This window comes from Hylobates moloch, unplaced genomic scaffold, assembly GCF_009828535.3.
Source record: "Hylobates moloch isolate HMO894 unplaced genomic scaffold, HMol_V3 SCAFFOLD_14, whole genome shotgun sequence".
Lineage (NCBI taxonomy): Eukaryota > Metazoa > Chordata > Mammalia > Primates > Hylobatidae > Hylobates > Hylobates moloch.
Window position 1 is genome coordinate 70,319,660 of NW_026652289.1, and position 23,054 is coordinate 70,342,713.

Below are 23,054 nucleotides of genomic sequence, written 5' to 3' on the forward strand. Positions count from 1 at the left end.
AAGATCCTGGGATTTTCAGAATGGTAAATGAGCATTGGGCCTCAATTTAAAGTCACCAGCTGCATTATCCTTTAATCTGAGTCAGCCTATCCTTTGAAGCTTTGAAGCCAGACGTTGGCTTTACTCCATCTATGAAAGTCCTAGATGGCATCTTCTTCCAGTAGAAGTCTGTTTAATCTGCATTGAAAATCTGTTGTAGCCACCTTCGTAAGTGATCTCAGCTAGATCTTCTGGGTAACTTGATGCAGCTTCTGTATCAGCACTTACTACTTCATCTTGCACTTTTATGTTATGGAGATGGTGATATGGTTTGAATCTGTGTCCCTGCCCAGATCTCATGTTGAAAGATAATCCCCAATGCTGGAGGTAGGGCCTGGTGGGAGGTGATTGGACATGGGGGTGGCTTCTCATGAATGGTTTAGCATCATCCCCCTAGTGCTGTTCTTGTGATAGAGTTATCATGAGATCTGGTTGTTTAAAAGTGTGCAGCACCTTCTCCTCACTCTTTTCCTCCTGCTCCGGCCATGTGAGATGCCTTGCTTCCCCTTTGCCTTCCACCATGATTGTAAGTTTCCTGCGGCCTCCCAAGAAATAGAAGCCGCTATATTTCCTTTATAGCCTGCAGAACTGTGAGTCAGTTAAACCTCTTTTCTTTGTAAATTACCCAGTCTCAGATATTTCTTTTTTATTTTTCTTTTCTTTCTTTTTTTTTCTTTTTCTTTTCTTTTTTTTTTTTTTTTGAGATGGAGTTTCACTCTTTTTGCCCAGGCTGGAGTGCAATGGCGCGATCTTGGCTCACTGCAACCTCCACCTACCGGGTTCAAGTGATTCTCCTGCCTCAGCATCCCGAGTAGCTGGGATTACAGGCACACGCCACCATGCCTGGCTGATTTTGTATTTTTAGTAGAGACGGAGTTTCACCATGTTGGCCAGGCTGGTCTCAAACTCCTAACTTCAGATGATCTGCTGCCTGCCTCGACCTCGCAAAGTGCTGGATTACAGGCATGAGCCACCACACCCAGCCTCAGGTATTTCTTTATAGCAGTATGAGAGTAGACTTAATACAGATGGCTTCTTTCCTAAAACCTCATGAACCAACCTCTGCCAGCTTCAAACTTGTCTTGTGCAGTTTTCTTATCTCTCTCAGCCTTCACAGAATTGAGGAGAGGTAAGGCCTTGCTCTGGATTTGGCTTTGATTAAAGGGAATGTTGTGTCTCGTGTGATCTTCTATCCAGACCACTAAAACTTTCTGCGTATCAGCATGAAGACTGTTTTACTTTTCTGTTATTCATGTGATCACTGGAGTAGCACTTTAAATTTCCTTCAAGAACTCTTCCTTCGCATTTACAAATTTGGCTCACTATTTGGCTCAAGAAGCCTAGCTTTCAGCCTATCTCAGCTTTCAACCTGCTTTTCTCACTAAGCATAATCATTTTTAGCTTTTGATTTAAAGTTAAAGACGTGTGACTTTTCCTCTTACTTGAACACTTACAAGCCATTGAAAGGTTATTAATTGGCTAATTTCAATATTGTTGTGTCTCAGGGTATAGGGAGGCCCAAAGAGAGGGACTGAGTTGGGGGAACAGCTGGTTGATGGAGCTGTGAGGACACATAAAACATTTGTTAAGTTCGCCGTCTTCTATGGCCATGGCTTATGGTGCCCCAAAGCAAGTATAGTAGTAATATTAAGGATCACAGATCACCACAAGAAAAAAATAATAATAATGGAAAACTTTGAAATATTGCAAGATTTAACAAAATGTGACACAGAGACATGAAGTGTGCATGTGCTATTGGAAAAATGGTGCTAGTAGACTTGCTGGATGCCAGGTTGCCACAAACCTTCAATTTATTAAAAAAAAAAAAAAAGTATCTGTGAGTCACAATAAAGTGAAGCACAATAAAATAAGATATGCTTGTACTGATATGTACACACATAGGTATACATACATGTTAAATAAAAACTATGGCATTTTCTGTGGAAGTTTAACATTCATTTGAAGTACCTTGGCTCACTGGTGTGGGTATGTTACTAAATTTCTTGTAAGGACACATTCCTCTTTGAGAGAATGCTGGTTTGAAAAATAAATATGAGAGCTATTGGTCCAAATTGCTATTATAGATTAAAAATCAAATTGTTTTACAGAAAATTTTTAGTCAAGCCATGCTGCCAAAATAAGGGGTGAAACAATTCATAATGCTGGGTTCCTAATAATTTATTCATTCAACATCAGCAAATATTTGTTGAGTGTCTACAGCTTGCTGGACACTGTTCTAGGCCCCTTTGTTCTTCAGTGAACAAAAGAGACAAAAATTCATGTCCTCATAAATTCTAGTAGTGATCCAAGGGTGGAGAATAAGCAATGAATAATAAACATAAAAAATTAGTAAATGATATAATATATGGTATATTAGAAAGTGATAAGTGCTGTAGGATATGAAAACATAGAGGGGGGTAAGGAAAATGGGGACTGCTAGAGTTGGGAGAGTGGTTGTAATATCAAGTATACATATCAAATACAATAGTCAGTGTGGGCCTTTTTGAAGTGAGATTGAACACTTGAAGGAAGTAAAATAATTGTTTCTGGCAGAGGAATCACAGCCAAGGGCGTAAATAAGATTATAGCTGTAGAATGTGACAAATAGCAAGGAGGCTATTGTGTTTGGAGTAAAGTAGGATGACGAAGGCAGTAATAGGAGGTGAGGCCAGAAAGTTATAGGGACATTTTTAGGACTCTGGGTTTTACTCTTGAGTGAAATAGGGAACCATTGCAGGGTTTTAACAACCTACATCTGAGTGTTTTGTGATCATTGGAATGTTAAGAGGAGTGATTGAAAGTGACTTACATTTTTAAAAGCACTACTCTGACTGCTGTGTTGACGACAGACTGATTAAGGGGCAAGGGTAGAGGCAGGGAGACTAGCTGGGAGCAATCTAGACCCAAGACGATGGTGGTGGCTTGGACCAGGGTGATTGATAGCGGTGGAGGTGGTGGGATGTGGTTAGATTCTGAATACATTTTGAAGATAGAACTGATAGGATTTTCTGACAGATTAGATAGATGTGTAGTATGAAAGAGAGAGTAAAGACTCCAGGAGGATTCCAGGGTTTTTTATCTGAGCAACTAGAAGGATGGAGTTGCCATCAACTGAAATGGGAAGGGCTGTGGGTGGACCCCATTTGGAACAAAAGATCAAGAGTTCAGTCTTCTACTGTGGTATGACTTGGGAATTCTGAAACTACTTTCCTTGTATCCTGGGACGGAGCACATAAGTAACGTGAGGATAATAGGAGGTAGGTCTCTCAGTGTTAGAAAAGGGAGTTACAAGTATGGAAAGGGGGGAGACTAGAATTAAGGGAGGAGACCGCCCCTCATATTGTCTTATGCCCAATTTCTGCCTCCAAAGAAAGAAGAAGTAAAAACTAAAAGGCAGAAATGAAATCCACAGGCAGACAGCCCAGCGCTGCACCCTGGGCCTGGTAGTTAAAGATCGACCCCTGACCTAACCAGTTATGTTATCTATAGATTCCAGATAGAAAAGCACTGTGAAAATCCCTGTCCTGTTCTGTTCCATTCCAATTACCGGTACATGCAGCCCCCAGTCACATACACTCTGCTTGCTCAATCCATCATGAGCCTCTCACGCAGACCCCCTTAGAGTTGTAAGCCCTTAAAAAGGACAAGAATTGCTCACTCGGGAGATCGGTTTTTGGAGACGTGAGTCCGCCGATGCTCCCAGCTGAGTAAAGCCGTTTCCTTCCATAACTCGTTGTCTGAGGGGTTCTTGTCTGCGGCTCGTCCTGCTACAGAATGAACCCTTTGAAATTGGAATAGAATTAGAGATATTAGTGTAAACCCATGGTTTTTAACATTGAGATACAGAAATGGATATAAATATACACCCTCAAACATACTTTCTTAACTTCATTACTGAGAAGGCCTATGACGAATGACCCTCCAATAACAATGATCACACAACACCTAGGTGTAAGTTTTTAAATGCCACTCTCCACCAAAAAAATCAGGTGCCTTTGACAACTAGCTGATTCTGGGCCAGGGCAGAGAAAGGGTAAGATGAGCCTGGGACATCTTATTGTGCTAGAAACTTTAAAAGTGCTCAAGTAATGACATGTCAAAAGGATAGGAAACAACTTGAAGTGGCTCACTGTGGCCAAACCTAGGAGTCTTTTGGCATCAAAATAAAGAATGAACTGGGTGCGGTGGCTCGCCAGGCATGGTGGCTTATGCCTGTAATCCCAGCACTTTGGGAGGCTGAGGCAGGTGGATCACTTGAGGCCAGGAGTTTGAGATCAGCCTGGCCAACATGGTGAAACCCCGTGTCTACTAAAATTACAAAAATTATCTGGGTGCTAATTAGCCAGCTACTCAGGAGGCTGAGGCAGGGGGTTCCCTTGAGCTCAGGGGTTCAAGACAACATTTTGAAACCCCATTTTTACAAAAAATATTAAAAAATTAGCTGGGCATGGTGACATGTGCCTGTAGTCCCAGCTACCTGGGGGGCTGAGGCAGGAGGGTCGCTTGAGTGTGGGAAGCGGAGGCTGCAGTGAGCTGTGTTCATGCCACTGGACTCCAGCCTGAATGACAAAGTGATTTTTGTCTCAAATTAATAAATAAAATTCGATCTTTATCTTATGCCATACACAAAAATAAACTCAAAATGGATTAAAGATTTAAACATGAGACCTGAAACCATAAAATCCTAGAAGAAAATATAGGGGGAAAGCTCCATGACATTAGTCTTGGCAATACCTTTTTTAATATGACACTAAAAACACAGGCAACAAAAGCAAAAACAACAAGTAGGACTACATCAAATTAAAAAGTTTCTGCACAGCAGAGGGAACCATCAACAAAATGAAAAAGTGTCCCACAAAATGGGAGAAAATATTTATAGTCTATATGTCTATCTGATAAGGGATTAAATCCAAAATATATGAGACTCATACAGCTCAATAACAGAAAAACAAATAACCTGATTTAAAAATAGGCATAGGAGCTGAATAGACATTTTTCCAAGGAAGACACAAAAATGGCCAACAAGTATATGAAAAGGTGTTCAACATCACTGATCATTAGGGAAATACAAATCAAAACCACAATGAGATAGCACTTCAAACACGTTAGAATGGCTATTATAAGAAAGACAAAAGATAACAAGTATTGGTGAGAATACTTGTTATTGGTGAGAAAAGGGAACCCTTGTACATTATTAATGGGAATGTAAATTAGTATAGCCATTTTGAGGCTGGGCATGGTGGCTGGCACCTATGGTTCCAGCTACTTGGGTGGCTGAGGTGGGAGGATTGCTTGAGCCCAGGAAGTTGAGGCTGCACTGAGCTGTGTTCACACCACTTCACTCCAGCCTGGGCAACAGAGTGAGACCCTATCTCCAAATACTAAAAAAGTATAGCCATTTTGAAAATCAGTTTGGAGGTTCCTCAAAAATTTTAAAATAGAACTACCACAGGGTACAGTGGCTCACACCTGTAATCCCAGCACTTTGGGAGGCCAAGGTGGGTGGATCACCTGAGATCAGGAGTTCAAGAACAGCTTGGCCAACATGGCAAAACCCCGTCTCTACTAAAAATACAAAAATTAGCTGGGTGTGGTGGCGCTTGCCTATAATCTCAGCTACTCAGGAGGCCGAAGCATGAGAATCGCTTGAACCAGGGAGGCAGAGGTTGCAGTGAGCCGAGATTGTGACACTGAGCTCCAGCCTGGGGGATACAGCGAGACTCTGTCTCAAGGAAAAAAAAAAAAAAAAAGTAGAACTACCATGTGGTCCAGCAATCCCACTTCTGGGCATATATCCAAAGGAAATGAGTTGAAGAGATTTCTGCACTCTCATGTTCATTGCAGCATTATTCACAATAGCCAAGAAATGGAAACAATCTTTTAAGTGTTCATTCACAAAAGAATAGACAAAGAAATTGTGGTAGGGCGAGGTGCAGTGGCTCACACCTGTAATCTCAGCATTTTGGGAGACGGAGCAGGAGGATCACTTGAGCTCAGGAATTCAAGACCACCCTGGGCAATATAGTAAGACCCTGTCTCTACAAAAAAAATAAAAAATAACTGGGCATGGTTCATGCCTATAGTCCTAGCTACTAGGGAAGCTGAGGCAGGAGCATGGCTTCAGCCCAAGGAGTTTGGGGCTGCAAAGAGCACTCCAGCCAGGGTGGCAGAGTGAAATGCTGTCTCCAAAAAAACAAAGAAATCATGGCATATATATGTGTGTGTGTATATATATATATATATATACGCATATATATATACACACACGTATATACACACACAAATATAAAATGGTATATCATATATGTGTGTGTATCTGTGTATCACACATATATCTGTGATATAGATATTCCATTGTATACATGTGTGTATTCACATATATAGATACACACATATGCATATACAATGAAATACTACCCAGCCTATAAAAAGTAGGAAGTCTTGCCATTTGTGACAACATGAATGCAACTGCAGGGCATTATTCTGAGTGAAATAAGTCAGAGACAAATACTGCATGATCTCACATATGTGGAATTAAGAAAGTCAAACTCATAAAGAGAGTAAAAAAGTAGTTACCAGGAGTCAGGTGTGGGGGTAGGGAAATGGGAAGATGTTGGTAAGAGGGAACAAACTTGTAGTCATGAGTAAATTGTGGAGACCTAATGTACAGCATGGTGACTATAGTTAATAATAATTGCATACTAGGAAAAAAGTTTTTAAATGGGTGTAGAGTTTTAATTTTGCTAGATGAAGAGTTCTGGAGATTGGTTGCACAACAGTGTGAATGTGCTTGACACTACTGAACTGCACACTTATAATTAAAGGCTGGGTGTGGTGGCTCACGCCTGTAATCCTAGCACTTTGGGAGGCCAAGGCAGGCAGATCACCTGAGGTCAGGAGTTCGAGACCAGCCTGGCCAATATGTCAAAGCCTTGTCTCTACTAAAATTACAAAAATTAGCCAGGCGTGGTGGCACACACCTGTAATCCCAGCTACTCAGGAAGCTGAGGCAGGAGAATCGTTTGAACCTGGGAGGTGGAGGTTGCAGTGAGCCGAGATCACACCACCACACTCCAGCCTGGGCAATAGATGGAGACTCCGTCCGAAAAATAAAATAAAAATGAAAGCAACTTGTGAAGAAAGAAGAAACAGTGTTAACAGCTGAGGAATGAAATTATCGTCTGTTTGTTTCCTATCCCTAGCATTTGATGATTACAGCTTATTTTCTTTTTCCAGAAGTTTTGTTGCTTGCTTGCCAGCAGGTTGGTCCCAGAGATTGTCTGTGTTCTAGAAAGTGATGTCATTTTGCATGGTAGAGAGCAGCTGGATAGAAATAGGCCTGCCTATCTCACGGCAGGGCAGAGTCTTGGAATGCAGAGTCTTTCATTCAAATCATACTGAACTTCCTGATGTGAAATCAGCCATCATCTCACAAGCTTATCTCATCAATTTCCTGGTAGAAGCAGCTGTGCTACCAGGGATAGAATCCTCTGGCCAGCCATTATTAGATCTGAAAAAGCACCCCTTGTTTTCCCTTTAGTGCTCAAGCCTTAGTGTCTGCCAGTTTGAATGGCAGTGGAGTTTAGGGATTTGTAGATACTTAAACTGAATGAGGTAGAGAGCCTAATGGTCATGACAGAATTGACAGACACCCTCTCCGTGGAGTGTTAGATCACATATGCATTGCCTCTGATCAGTCTGCTTGTTTGAAACTAATGTCAAAGGCAATATCTAGTGTTGCCTCTTACCTTTAATAGGAAACTAGAAATAGAACCCTTGTTCACCTGTGCAGAGATTTGCCATCAGAGAACTTCATCTGTCCCTTAATACTTTTGCTGTGTTCTGGAAATGATTTCTTTGCTTGTCTTCCAGGATATGTCACTCATTCCTACCAACTAATAATAAGCATATCTAAATCTTGTAGACCACTTTGCAATTTACAAAGTTATATATCTATTATCTCATTTAATCTTGATAGCAGAACTAAAAAGGAGATAGTCTTATCCCCATTTTGTGGAGAAGGAATCATAACTCCAGATCATATACCACCTGTAAGCAGCTATGATCGTTATATCCCTGATGACAGTACCTTAGTTCCACATTGAACCAGTTGAAGAAATGTAGCTTTGTTAATTATATTATTTAACAAAGTCTCTTTAGTGTGATGTAGGAAATACCTCACACAAAAGACCATTTTACTATATATAGTATAACATGTTGTATACCTTAAATATGTATAATAACATTTAAGACAGGAAAAAGAGGCCTTTAAGAGGCCTACTGGAAGTAGATGGGAGATCTCAATGTCATGAACATTGAAGAACATCTTTTTGTTGTCATTATGGTTTTGTTGTGGTTGTTTGGAAACAACAGAAGTCATATGGACTGAAACTGTTAATTGTTTCTTGTGGTGTGCATGATCATTCTGATTTTTCTATAAAGAGTAGAGATAGATAGACATGTTTCCTTTTCATCATTTTCAAGCATCGTCTAGATTATGGGGAGGCAACTGCCACTGTTAGATTTCAATAATATAAAAACTTAACAATAGAAATCAGGCCCAGGGGAAAAATCCACTCACTTTGGCAGCAGAACTACATCAAGAAAGCTCAGGGGCAAGGAGACAACAGGCAAGGAGACAGTTTCTCCTATGGAGACAGACTAGGTTCTATCAGCAATTCTGGTATCCTGTGTCATTGCCAGCAGGCACCCTGAAGGGAATGAGATGAACCACAAGAGAATGTGTTGGTAAAAATATATCCTTTGCAACCTTACTGCAGAATGGGGAATTTCTTTTGAGCTTGATCCATTTTTGTTCCCTAGAGTCAAAAACATGTTTTCTTGAGGAATCTCAAGAGTAGAATCTTTGGTTGTGGATTGGGGAGAGGAGTGGGCAGAGAACAGGACAACAATGAAGGCTGGTTTTAGAGAGGTAGAGCAAAGATGCCGTAAACAAGCATAGCAGTTAGAGTATTGTGAAATGAAATTTGGGAGTTACCCTTCAGGCCTTTATCATCGTAAGAGTCATTTTCTTTCTGGTGCTAGCAGTATTCTTCTGTTAAGGTAGGTACCCTGTGTCTCTCTTCTTGAAAGTGGGAGTTCAAACTTTCTCTCTTTTCCTTCTACGCATCATGACTAGAGTATACCTGAGCAGATATTTGTGTTTGTACATTCTAGTTCAGTGATATTCATGTTTTAATCATTAGAAAGCTTTAAAGAAATATCAATGCATGTATCATTTTTTAAAAGCCCCCCACATGATTCTAATATATAGCCAAGGTTGACACTGTTCAAGAGCAGTGTTTATCAAACTTTAATGTGTAAATGAATCATCTGGGGATCTCGTTAAAAGATGGTTTCTGCTTTCAGTAGATCCAGGATAGAGCCTAAAATTCTGCATTTTCAACATGCAGAACACTTTGAGCAGCAAATTCCAGAACAATGGTTCTCAAACTGTTATACAAAAAAAAAAAAAAAAATCAGCTGAGGAGCTTAAAAAAAAAGGCAATCCCTACTCAGATCAATTCAGTAAGAATCTATAGGAGAGAAACTGAGGGTTTGAACATCAGCTAGATGGTGAAATTGAACTTTATAGCACTCATCACCTCACAGAAATATCAATGTAAACAACTATCCATGCATGAAAATACCTTCACAAGAACTAGGGAAATCAGATGAGAGATTACAGCAATGAGGTATCATGTAGAAATAAGAAAAGATACATTGAAGAGGGCAGGAAAGACAGTTTTACGTTACCCTTGTCACACTTCCCCAAACCTCAGATAGCACAGCATGGAGAAAGATACCCTCTGTGTGAGGGAAGGAGAGTGAGTACCAGACATTGCCTCATTCCTCAACACCTGGCCTGTCCCAGTAAAACTCATCACTGGGTAGGCCCCCATGGTCCCTGACTCCTGGCCTGTACCTACAGACTAGGCTTCCAAGTCCACCACAGTGCCAAGCTAGATCCTGCAGCCCCAGGCTCCAGGCCTGCTCAGTGGACCCTGCCTCCAGGCCAGCCTCTGCAGACCTAGTCTTCAGGCCCACCCCAGGTTCCAGAACAGCCCAGAGGCAGGTCAGCCCACCCAACCCCAGGCTTTAAGCCTGCCCCAGTGCCAAGGCAGCACCCTTGGCCTCAGTCACCAAGCCATCACCTTCAGACACGGGCTCCAGGCCAGGCTGATCCTCGTGACCCCACACTGTAGGGGAGCCTCTGCAGCCCTACACTCCAGCAGCTCTGGGGTTCAGCCCTGTTCTAGCAGATCCAGGGTCCAGGCTCATCCCAGTAGAACCCAACACTGGGTTGGAACCCATGGACACAGGCTCTAGGAACATCCATGTGGACCCAGGTTCCAGGCTGGCTCTCGCGGCTCCAGGACCCACGTTAGCCCTCAAAAACCTAGCCTCCAGACGTAACCTCCAGGCACATCCCCATGGACCCAGTCTTCAGGCCAGCCCCCAGGGTTCCAGTTACCATGCCAGTACCCATGATCCCAGGCTCCAGACTAGCCCCTACAGATCCAAGCTTCATTCCTGCCCTAACATCAGGCTGGCCCCAGGCTCCAGGCCAGTCCCCATAGACCCAACCTCCAGTGGACCCAGAATCCAAACGTGCTCCAGCAGACCCAGGGTCCAGACCTACCCCTGTAGACACCAGTGCCAGGACAGTCTCCATGAACCATGTCTCCAGGACCACTCCTGTTGACCCATGCTCTAGGCCAGCTCCTGTGGACCCAGGACCCAGCCTGCCCCCACAAACTCAGGCTCCAGGCACACCCCAGCACCAGGCCAGCCTCTTTGAAATCAGGCTTCAGCCCCTTGTAGCTGCAGGGTCTTCATCCATGTATTTAACCAATCACGGATCACAAATGTAGTTAAGCCTACATTGGTTACATCTGTACTAAACATGTACAAACTTTTTTTTTCTTGTCATTATTCCCTAAACAATACACTATAACAGCTATTTACGGAGCATTTACTTTGTATTAGGTACTACTAGTAATCTAGATATTTACAATGTGTGGGAGGATATGCATATGGTGTTGTATGCAAATACTATATTGTTTTATATAAGGGACTTGAGCATCTGTGGATTTTGGTATTCTCAAAGGGTCCTGGAACCAATTCCCCATAGATGCTGAGGGATGACTATATTCAAAGTGCTAAAGGAGAAAACAAGAATACCTGGAAGCTGTCCTTCAGAAATGAAGGAGAGAGAAAGGCTTTCTCAGATAAGCAAAAGCCGAGGGAGTTCATCACCACCAAAATTGTCTTATGAAAAAGGCTGAATGGAGTTCTTCAAGCTGAAAGAAGAGGATGCTAATTAGTAAACATTAAAACATATAAACTCACTGGTAAAAGTAAGTACACAATCAAATTCAGAATAATTGTAATGGTGGTGTGTAAGTTACTCATATCTTTAGCATGAAGGTTAGGGAAAACTATTTAAAAGTTCTAATAGTGCTGGGTGCAGTGGCTCACGCCTGTAATCCTAGCACTTTGGAAGGCTGAGGTGGGTAGATTACTTGAGGTCAGGAGTTCAAGACCAGCCTGGCCAACATGGTAAAACCACATCTCTACCAAAAAATAAAAAAATTAGCTGGGTGTGGTGGCATGTGCCTGTAGTCCCAGCTATGCAGGAGGCTGAGGTAGGAGAATCACTTGAGCCTGGGAGGCCAGTATTGAGCCATTGAACTCCAGGCTGGGTAACAGAATGAGACCTTCTCTCAGAAAAATAAAATAATAATAATAATAGCTATAATAATTGCTTAATGAATACACAATATAAAAAGATGTAAATGTTGTTAGTAAAAGCATAAAATATGAGGGGCAGGTAGAGTAAAAGTATTGAGTTTTTTTACACACTCAAAGTTGTTATCAGTTTAAAATGGCCTGTTATAACTATAAGATGTTCTGTGTAAGCCTCATGGTAACCACAAAACAAAAGCCTATAGTAGATTCACAAAAAATAAAAAGTAAGGAATCAAAGCCTAACACTAGAGCAAATAAATCACAAAGGAAGACAGCAAGAGAAGAAGGAAAAAAGGATCCACAAAACCATCAGAAAACAACTAACAAAATGACAGTAGTAAGTCCCTACCTATCAGTAATTACTTTGAATGTAAATGGATTAAATTCTCTAATCAGAAGGCATAGAATGGTTGAATTTAAAAAACAAGACCCAACTATATGCTGCCTACAAGACACTCATTTCACCATCAAGGACACACATAGATTGAAAGTAAAAGGATGGCAAAACATATTCCATGCAAATAGAAATCAAAAGAAAGCAGGGGTAACTATTCTTATGTCAGATAAAATAGACTTTAAGTCAAAAGCTGTAAAATAAGACAAGGTCATTATATAAAGATAAGGAGGTCAGTTCATCAAGAGACTATAACAATTATACATATAGATGCACCAACACTGGAGCACCTAAGTGTATTAAACAAATATTAAAGGACCTGAAGGGAGAGATAGATTGCAACACAATAATAGTAGGGGACTTTGATACCCAACTTTAAGCAATGGACGTTTCATCCAGACAAAAAAAAGTCAATAAGGAAGCATTGGACTTAAACTGTACTTTACATCAAATGGACCTAACAGGCATATACAGAACGTTGCATCCAGCAGCAACATCATATACATTCTTCTCTAGCACACATGGAACATTCTCCAGGGTAAAGCATATGTTAGGGCCAGATGCAGTGGCTCACGCCTGTAATTCCAGCACTTTGGGAGGCCAAGGCAGGTGGATCACAAGGTCAAGAGATCGAGACCAACCTGGCCAATAAGGTGAAACCTTGTCTCTACTAAAAATACAAAAAAATTAGCCGGGCATGGTGGCACGCACCTGTAGTCCCAGCTGCTCGAGAGGCTGAGGCAGGAGAATTGCTTGAACCTGGGAGTTGGAGGTTGCAGTGAGCCGAGATCACGCCACTGCATTCCAGCCTGGCAACAGAATGAGACTCCATCTCAAAAAAAAAAAAAAAAATTATGTTAGCGCACAAAACAAGTCTAAATAAATTTAAATGAGTTTAAGAAGATTGAAATCAGGCCAGGCGCAGTGGCTCACGCCTGTAATCCCAGCACTTTGGGAGGCCAAGGCGGGCGGATCACGAGGTCAGGAGATCGAGACCATCCTGGCTAACACGGTGAAACCCTGTCTCTACTAAAAATACAAAAAATTAGCCGGGCGAGGTGGTGGGCGCCTGTAGTCCCAGCTACGTGGGAGGCTGAGGCAGGAGAATGGCATGAACCCCAGGGGGGGGAGGGCGCCCGGAGAGCGGAGAACACCCCACCGCTCCCCCCCGGGGGGGGAAAAGCGGCACGCCCTCTAAAAAAAAAAAAAAAAAAAAAAGAAAGAAAGAAAAAGAAGATTGAAATCATATCAAATATCTTTTCTGCCCACCAAAGTATGAAACTAGAAGTTAAGAACTGGAGGAATTTTAGAAAATTTCCAAATACATGGAAATTAAACAACATGCTTCTAAACAACAAATAGGTCAAGAAGTTAAAAGGGAACTTTTAAAATATCTTGAGACAAAAATAGAATACAAAATACCAAAACTTATGGAATGCACCAAAAGCAGTGCTAAGAGGTGAGTTTGCAGCAATAAACATCTGTGTCAAAAAAAGAAAAGAGGCCCATTGTCTCATGCCTGTAATCCCAGTGCTTTGGGAGGCTGAGGCAGGAGGACCACTTGAGCCTGAGTTTGAGGTTACAATGAGCTATGATCATGCCATTGTACTCCAGCCTGGGCAGAGGAATACCCCATCTCTAAAAATAAAATAAGAATTGGAGACTGATTTGAGTAATAATAAAACTCCAGTCCAGCCGGGTGCAGCGGCTCACACCTGTAATCCCAGCGCTTTGGGTGGCCAAGGCAGGTGGATCACCTGAGATCAGGAGTTCAAGACCAGCCTGGCCAACGTGGTGAAACCTTGTCTCTACTAAAAATACAAAAATTAGCTGGGCATAGTAGCATGCACCTGTAGTCCCAGCTACTCAGGAGTCTGAGGCAGGAGAATTGCGTGAACCCAGAGGCAGAGGTTGCAGTGAGCTGGTATCACACCACTGCTCTCCAGCCTGGGCAACAGAGTAAGACTCCATCTCAAAAAAATAAAAATAAATAATAAAACTCCAGTCCCTTGCAAAAAAAAAAAAAAAGAATTTACAACCTTCTCATCAGTAAATATTTGGACATATTCAGGAATGCCCAACCACCAACCAATACTGGACATTTTTGCTGTAGAGACAATTCTCAAGTCTAAAACTCCAGGTCAGATTAAAACAAAACAAAAACAAACTCAGAGCAATCTCCAACTGGAAGTTTGATTAAAGAACAAATTTCATTTCTGCTGTGAGACTCAATAGTGGAGAATATTTGTAGTCTCTATTTCTAAAGCCAACTTTGTTATTTTCAAAGCCAGAATTATAGTAGAAAGCAAATATTCCTAGTAGTATTTTTTTAATAGAAGATACCTTATCCTCAAATAACTTATAGTTTAAAGAGTTTCTGTTTCTCTCATACTTCTTCTTGTTGGGAGCTATCAGCATTCAGGGTTTGGATTTTTCCTGACACATGGTTTTCTTCTGGAAACCTACTAATTAGAAAAAGGATGCAGGGCTAGGACACTGTGCTGTGTTAGAGATTTTATTATTGAGCCATCTCCAAAGAGTGTTGGACCAAGATTCAAGTTTAGCAGAGCTAATACATAAATGGAGTTGAGAAAACAGGAGAATGGAGAACACATCAGTGCCCTGTTTGAAAATACCAATCCCTTACCTGGTAGGCCTGATGATTTTAAATGGGGACAAGATTGTGGATTTTTTGTGGCAAGAACTGTCTAGTTTAATGTTCAAGAATTATCAGCACCGAAGACAGATCAAAAGGTCAATATTTGTCCTCCCTGTAGATGCCTTGTCCTGGGAGGGTGTTAATATGCCCAATTTGGCAATGAATTTATGGATTTTTATAATGAATATCCATATTTGAAACCCAGGCAGGTGCTCTGGAGCAGTACTGTCTGAGTGCACAGAATGCAGCAGCAGCAGTAGCAGCAGCAGCAAAGACCTGTCCCAGGCATTCAGGGCTCATTTGTATGGATGCACCGATGCTGTGGGAGCTGCGTACATCAAAGCCACTGCAGTCCCCATCACAGAGCCTCACTGAAAAAAGGATTGTTCTGCAGCTTTCCTTTCCCATCAGAGTTCCACTCCATAATCTAATGCCCTTTAGCTGGAGAGGGTCTGGGAGAAAGGGAGCTGAACGTGCAAAGCAAAGAACAATTTAAGTACAGTGCTCAAAAATAATTGGCAGCTTCAGGTAAAATAAAGTTCTACAATGATAAAAATCACAGCATCTTAACTCTAGCAGAGACTTATACAGGTCATACAGTCCATCTTCCCTTGCCTGTTTTCAAAACTTAAACCATTCCAATTGGATAAGAACTAATTTTTCATTTTAGGACTTGCAGAAAGAAAATTACAGAGCTCTCTTTGAAATCTGTTCTGATATATAGTACCTCTTTCACTGTAAGTTCATTTTTAAGTTAACCCAAATCCATCATGTTCCAGTTAAAATTGGTTTTTGTTTGTTCAGTCATCTAAAGAGATGTATAATGACTAGTCAGTATCCCTTATGTAAAAGTCATTGAGGATCAGCCATAGTTAAATTACCACTTCAGCTGTCTTTTCAGTGGCTAAAATCTATCAATTTCCTTAAACAGTTTTTCTATGGCCAGTTTTTTTAGTCTCTTACCTGTTATTATTATCTTCTCTTCATTTTCCATGCCAATCTTTGGTTGTAAAGCTTAAACTGGACCCAGTGCTGTAGAAATATCTGATGAGTACTTAGTACAGTGAAAAACTCACCTCGTGTTTCCTAAATACTTGTAGTTTTTGCTTTGCACACCAATGTGAGACCAAAAATTACCATGCTAGCTGACTCTATATGATCTTAATAATCAATGAGAAAATTTATGATACATAAATGTGTGTCAAAACATTTGAAACTCTATTTCTATTGGTTACAAATGTATAGAGAAATGAAAAAACATAGTAAAACTAATGTTAGTAAGCTGTAATTTAAAACATTATAAATAATGAGAAAAGAAATTTTATTTATAGGCATACCTCAGAGATATTGCAGGTTTGATTCCAGACCATTGCAAAAAGCAAATATCACAAAAAAGTAAAGTCAGACAAGTATTTTGGTTTCCCAGTGCATATAAAACTTATGTTTCTGCTGAGACCGTGTCCACCCTGCGAGCACAGAGCCTTGCCCTCGCCTCTCTGCCACCTGTCCACACCCGCCGCCAGCTCACCATGGATGATGATATCACCATGCTTGTCATTGACAACGGTGCTGGCATGTGCAAGGCCAGCTTTGCAGGTGACGATGCCCACCCCGGGCCGTCTTCCCCTCCATCGTGGGGCGCCCCAGGCACCAGGGCGTGATGGTGGGCATGGGTCAGAAGGACTCCTATGTGGGCGACGAGGCCCAGAGCAAAAGAGGCATCCTGACCCTGAAGTACCCCATCAAGCAGGACATTGTCACCACTTGGGACGACATGGAGAAGATCTGGCACCACACCTTCTACAACGAGCTGCGTGTGGCTGCCAAGGAGCACCCCATGCTGCTGACCGAGGCCCCCCTGAGCCTCAAGGCCAACCACAAGGAGATGACCCAGATCATTTTTGAGATCTTTGACAGGCCAGCCATGTACATGGCCATCCAGGCCGTGCTGCCCCTGTACACCTCTGGCCGTACCACTGACATCGTGATGGACTATGGTGACGGGGTCACCCACACTGTGCCCATCTATGAGGAGTATGCCCTCCCCTACGCCATCTTGCGTGTGGACCTGGCTGGCCAGGACCTGACTGACTACCTCATAAAGATCCTCACCTAGCGCAGCTACGTCTTCACCGCCACAGCCAAGCGGGAAATTGTGCATGACATCAAGGAGAAGCTGTGCTACGTCACCCTGGACTTCAAGCAGGAGATGGCCATGGTGGCCTCCAGCTCCTCCCTGGAGATAGCTACAAGCTGCCTGACGGCCAGGTCATCACCATCGGCAACAAGCAGTTCCACTGCCCTGAGGCGCTCTTCCAGCCTTCCTTCCTATGCATGGAATCCTGTGGCATCCATGAAACTACCTGCAACTCCATCATGAAGTGTGATGTGGACATCCTCAAAGACCTGTATGCCAACACAGTGCTGTCTAGCGGCACTACCACGTACCCTGGCATCGCTGATAGGATGCAGAAGATCACCACCCTGGCGCCCAGCACAATGAAGATCAAGACCATTGCTCCTCCCAAGCGCAAGTACTCCGTGTGGATCGGCAGCTCCATCCTGGCCCGGCTGTCCACCGTCCAGCAGATGTGGATCAGCAAGCAGGAATACGATGAGTCAGGCACCTCCATCATCCACAGCAAATGCTTCTGGGCGCACTGTGACTTAGTTGCATTACACCCTTTCTTGACAAAACCTAACTTGTGCAGAAAACAAGATGAGATTGGCATGACTTTGTTTTTTTATTTTGTTTTGTTTTGTTTGGCTTGACTCAGGATTTAAAAACTGGAATGGTGAAGGTGACAGCAGTTGGTTGGAGTGAGCATCCTCCAAAGTTATACAGTGTGGCCAGGGACTTTGATTGTACATTGTTCTTTTTTTAATAGTCATTCCAAATATCATGAGATGCGTTGTTACAGGAAGTCCCTTGCCCTCCTAAAAGCTACCCCACTTCTCTCTAAGGAGAATGGCCCAGTCCTCTCCCATGTCCACACAGGGGAGGTGATAGCATTGCTTTCATGTAAATTATGTAATGCAACATTTTTTAAATCTTTGCCTTAGTACTTCTTTATTTTGTTTTATTTTGAATGATCAGCCTTCATGGCCCCCCTTTTTTGTCCCCCAACTTGAGATGTATGAGGGCTTTTGGTCTCCCTGGGAGTGGGTGAAGGTAGTCAGGGCATACCCACACACTGACTTGAGACCAGTTGAATAAAAGTGCATGCCTTATAAAAAAAACATTTACGTTTCCACTATATTGTAGTCTATTCATTGTGCAGTAGCATATGTCTAAAAAAGCAACGCACATACCTTCCTTAAAAAACACTTCGTTGCTAAAAAAAAAAAAAAAATGCTAATGACCATCTGAGCCTTCAGTGAGTGGTAGTCTTTTTACTGTAAAAGGGTCTTGCCTCAATGCTGGGGACCTTGCTCTGTATTAGGTTTTGGCTTAAGGGAATGTTGTGACTAGTTTGATCTTCTGTCTCAGGGGTCCTCAACCCCCAGGCCACAGACCAGGCCACACAGCAGGAGATGAGTGGTGGGGGCGGCAAGAGAAGCTTCATCTGTATTTACAGCCGCTCCCCATCACTTGTATTACCACCTGAGTTCCACCTCCTGTCAGATCAGCAGCAGCATTAGATTCTCACAGGAGCACAAACCCCATTGTGAACTGTGCACATGAGGGATCTAGATTGCATGCTCCTTATGAGAATCTAATTCTTGATGATCTGTCACTGTCTCCCATGACCCCCAGATGGGACTATGTAATTGCAGGAAAACAAGCTCAGGACTCCCACTGATTCTATATTATGGTGAATTTATAATTATTTCATTATATATTACAATGTAATAATAGGTTGGGCATGGTGGTTCACACCTGTAATCCCAGCACGTTGGGAGGCCGAGGCAGGTGGGATCGCTTGAGGTCAGGAGTTTGAGACTAGCCTTGCCAACATGGTGAAACCCCGTCTCTACTAAAACAAAAATTAGCCAGGCGTGGTGATGCATGCCTGTAGTCCCAGCTACTTGGAAGGCTGAGGCAGGAGAATCGCTTGAACCCGGGAGGCTGAGGTTACAGTGAACCGAGATCGCACCACTGCACTCTAGCTTGGGCGACAGAGCAGGACTCCATCTCAAAAAAAAAAAAAAGTAATAATAGAAATAAAGTGCCCAATAACTGTAATGCGCTGGAATCATCCCGAAACCCCCTGCAACCTGGTCCGTGGAAAAATTGTCTTCCGCAAAACTGGTCCCTGATGCCAAAAAGGTTGAGGACCGCTGTTCTGTCTAGACCATTAAAACTTTCTCCATATCAGCAAGAAGGCTCTTTCACTTTACCATTCACGTGTTCACTGGAGTAGCACTTTGAATATCCATCAAGATCTTTTTCTTTGCATTCACAACTTGGCTAACTGGCACAAGATGCCTAGCTTTTGGCCTTTCAACATGTTTTTCTCATTAAGCTTAATCATTTCTAGGTTTTGATTTAAAGTTAGAAACATGTGACTCTTCCTTTCACTTGAACACTTAGAGGTCATTGTAGGGTTATTAACTGGCTTAATTTCCTCATATTGTGGTGTCTGGGGGAATAGGAAAGCCTGAAGAGCGGGAGAAAAATGGAGGAATACCCTGTCAGTGGAGCAGTTAGGACACACACATTTATTGGTTATGTTCACTGTCTTCTGTGCATGTGGTTCATGGCGCCTCAAAACAATTGCATTAGTAACATCAAAGATCACTGATCACAGATTAACATAACAGATATAATAATGAAAAAGTTTGAAATATTGCAAGAATTAACAAAATGCAACAGAGAAACAAAATGAGCACATGCTGTCGGAAAAATGGTGCTGAAAGACTTGCTCAATGCAGGCTTGCTACAAACCTTCAATTTATTTTAAAAAAACCCACAATATCTACAAAGCACAATAAAGTGAAGCACAATAAAACCAGGTATGTACATATTTATAAAAAAAAATCCCAAGTACTTTAACAGTACTTGCCTCCTTTTTGTCATATAGTTTATGATACTGAGAAAACATCTTTTCTGTGCCTTGGTGAATTGTCATCATACTCCCTTCTAAGTTTGGATGAGCTTCCAATATTTTACACTTTGTGCTTTCAGTGTCGTGAAATATCTGCAAGAGTTTCTTTAATGTGAAGTTTTTGCCAGCGTCACTTCCTGGTCAGTTATCTACTCTGACATTCAGATCTTTTTCTGATACATATGACTTACTAACTTCATCTTAGTGAAGTTTCTCTTTCTTCTCCAGGGGCAATACATTTGATCTTTCCTCTCTGACATTTATGCTCTTGACTTCTGACCATTCCTTCAATCTCTAAGTTTGTTTGAAATACTGATTTGCCCCGCTAGCTTGTGATCATTTGCAAATTAAATAGACATTTCTCTATTCATTAATGTGAATACTTATCCCTACAGAATGTCAGTTCCTGAATACCAGCACAGGTTCACCCAGCCAGCTCATCCTTATCCTTTGGTCATACGGTCCAGTCAGTTGTGTAAGGGACTCTGTAAAGGTCCTGGGTGGGGCCTCAGAATCTATATATTTAAATGTTCTCCATATTATAGCTAAGTTTGATTTATAATATAAACCACGCTTTCCTGGTTCTTAGTAATCTTACTATAGACTAATAGAAGTTTAGATCTGACAAATATACTAGAGATTGTCTTGTCAAACCTACTCATTTTATAAGTGAGAGAACTAAGGTCCAGAGTTGCCAGATGACTTGCCCATGGCTTCCCAGTTACAAGCAGAGTAGGAACTAGAACTGATGGTTCCAAACACCCAATCTTTCTTTTTTTTGTTGTTTTTGAGATGGAGTCTCACTCTGTCGCCCAGGCTGGAATGCAGTGGCCCCATCTCGGCTCATTGCAAGCTCCGCCTCCCGGGTTCACACCATTCTTCTGCCTCAGCCTCCTGAGTAGCTGGGACTACAGGCACCCGCCACCACACCAGGCTAATTTTTTGTATTTTTAGTAGTGATGGGGTTTCACCATGTTAGCCGGGATGGTCTCGATCTCCTGACCTCGTGATCCGCCTGCCTCGGCCTCCCAAAGTGCTGAGATTACAGGTGTGAGCCACCGCACCCAGCCTTTTTTTTTTTTTTTTCTAGACAGAGTTGCTCTGTCGCCCAGGTTGGGGTGCAATGGCGTGATCTCGGCTCACTGCAACCTCTGCCTCCCAGGTTCAAGCGATTCTCCCACCTCAGCCTCCCGAGTAGCTGGGATTACAGGTGTATGCCACCACGCCCGGCTAATTTTTGTATTTTGGGTAGAGACAGGATTTCACCATGTTGGCCAGGCTAGTCTTGAACTCCTGACCTCAAGTGATCCACCCACCTTGGCCTCCCAAGGTGTTAGGATTACAGGCGTGAGCTACTGCGCCCACCCCAAACTCCCAATCTTTCAACCTAATTTCCATCCTGTGGGATACAATCAAAGTCATTCATCATCTTTTTCAAACTCTCCTGTGGTGATTTTCTTTTTCTATGTGAACTGTGGAATAATATCTGAAGAGAGATGCTCAAGTAAGTTTCTCTGTAGTGAATGGGAAAGCAGTTGTGGCAAGGATTGTTGAGGTAGTAGGAGCTGTGGAGGCCTGGAGCAGCTCTGGAGGCCTTAATCCAGTCCTGCTCCAGTGCTTACCCTCTGCCTGCTCTGTGCCTGCCCACTGGTGCCTAAGCTCTGTCCACTGGGGGCTTAGGTAACTGTTTGACTTGTGCATGCAGTGCTTGTTTCCGGAGGCAGTGTATACAGGAGAAGATGGGGATGTGGGGTTGGGTAAGGGTTGAATATACTATTCTGTAAAGCTTTTTCTATTTCCATAAGAGATTCTCACAACTGAAGATTCTGGCCTTCAGGTTTGCTGACAGAGTGAAATGAGTCTGTCTGTAATTCTGAGAAACACACTAAGGAGTCATCCCTTTGGTATGTTGTGTAAGTTCATGAGAAATGAATGGGGAATGTTGAATAGTATGTATAATAGCAACAGTTAATGCTTACATACCCATTCTGGCTTGAAGAAAAACAAAAACAGAATTTTGCGACTTCCTAATCTCCCTGAGTTCACCTGTCACGGGCAACAGCAGTGTTTGAAATGCTAATGTGTCTTGTAGCCATTTTAAAGACTGAAGAGCTGCATAGTTCGGGGAAACTGAGATCAAGGGACTTCTTTATAAATTGTCCTTACCTTTTCTCTAGCACTTGCTGCCTGGGACTCTGGCCTCTCACTAGGCCCCCGAAGATGAAACACAGCATTTCACAGCAACATGACATTTTAGAGCCAGAGGTGGAGACGGTGGATGGGGGAGGACCTTAGTACTCTTCTGCTTCGATTCCGATTCCAAAATTTTTGTTTTCTCTACTGAGACCCCAAGTGGTCAACGAACTTAGCTACAGTTGCACAGTTTGTTTAGGGCTACATTTAGACTAGAGCTCAGGTTTCCTGATTCCCAGGTAAATGTGGTTTTGGCTGTATCATATTGTGCATAAAAACATTGTCAGACTTCTTAAATGAAATACAAAATCCTGGGTGATTTGGCAGTTGTGAATCTTGCTGGCTATAATAGACTTTTGGAGGAGATAGGACTGTATTTTTATGGCTGAGGAAACCAGATCAAGGAAACTAGTGTAAATAATGGTCCAAGGGCTGAAAAAAAAAATCCTCACAGCCTCCCCATTATAACTTTTCAACTTAGGGTGCCAGAAAAGTCTCCATTAATGGTTTAAGTTAAGGTTTACATTGAAGGCTGGGACAAAAATGTATATAAAGCACCTAGTTTGCTTATGTATAGATACATTAGATCTCAGAGTAAAGAGAAGGGAAAGAGTATCTTTAAAAATTAGAAGATTGGGGCCAGGTATGGTGGCTGACACCTGTAATCCCAACACGTTGGGAGGCTGAGGCTGGTGGATCACGAGGTCAGGAGTTTGAGACCAGTCTGACCAACACAGTGAAACCCTATCTCTACTAAAAATACAAAAATTAGCCAGGTGTGGTGGCACATGCCTGAAATCCCAGCTACTTAGGAGGCTGAGGCAGGAGAATCACTTGACCCCGGGAAGTGGAGGTTGCAGTTAGCCGAGATCACACCACTGCACTCCAGCCTGGGTGACAGAGTGAGACTCCATCGCAAAAAAAGATTGGAAAAAAGATACCTGGGGAAATTTAGTTTGCAAGTGACTAC

The 23,054-nt window shown here is 42.4% G+C and overlaps 1 protein-coding gene and 1 pseudogene across 14 annotated transcripts in view; both read left to right on the forward strand.

Annotated features, from left to right (window-relative positions):
• Positions 1 to 23,054, forward strand: part of FRMD5 (FERM domain containing 5) — a 351,142-nt gene that overhangs the window by 214,236 nt on the left and 113,852 nt on the right. The window lies entirely within an intron of this gene.
• On the forward strand, positions 707 to 18,137 carry LOC131381129 (actin, cytoplasmic 1-like; annotated as a pseudogene).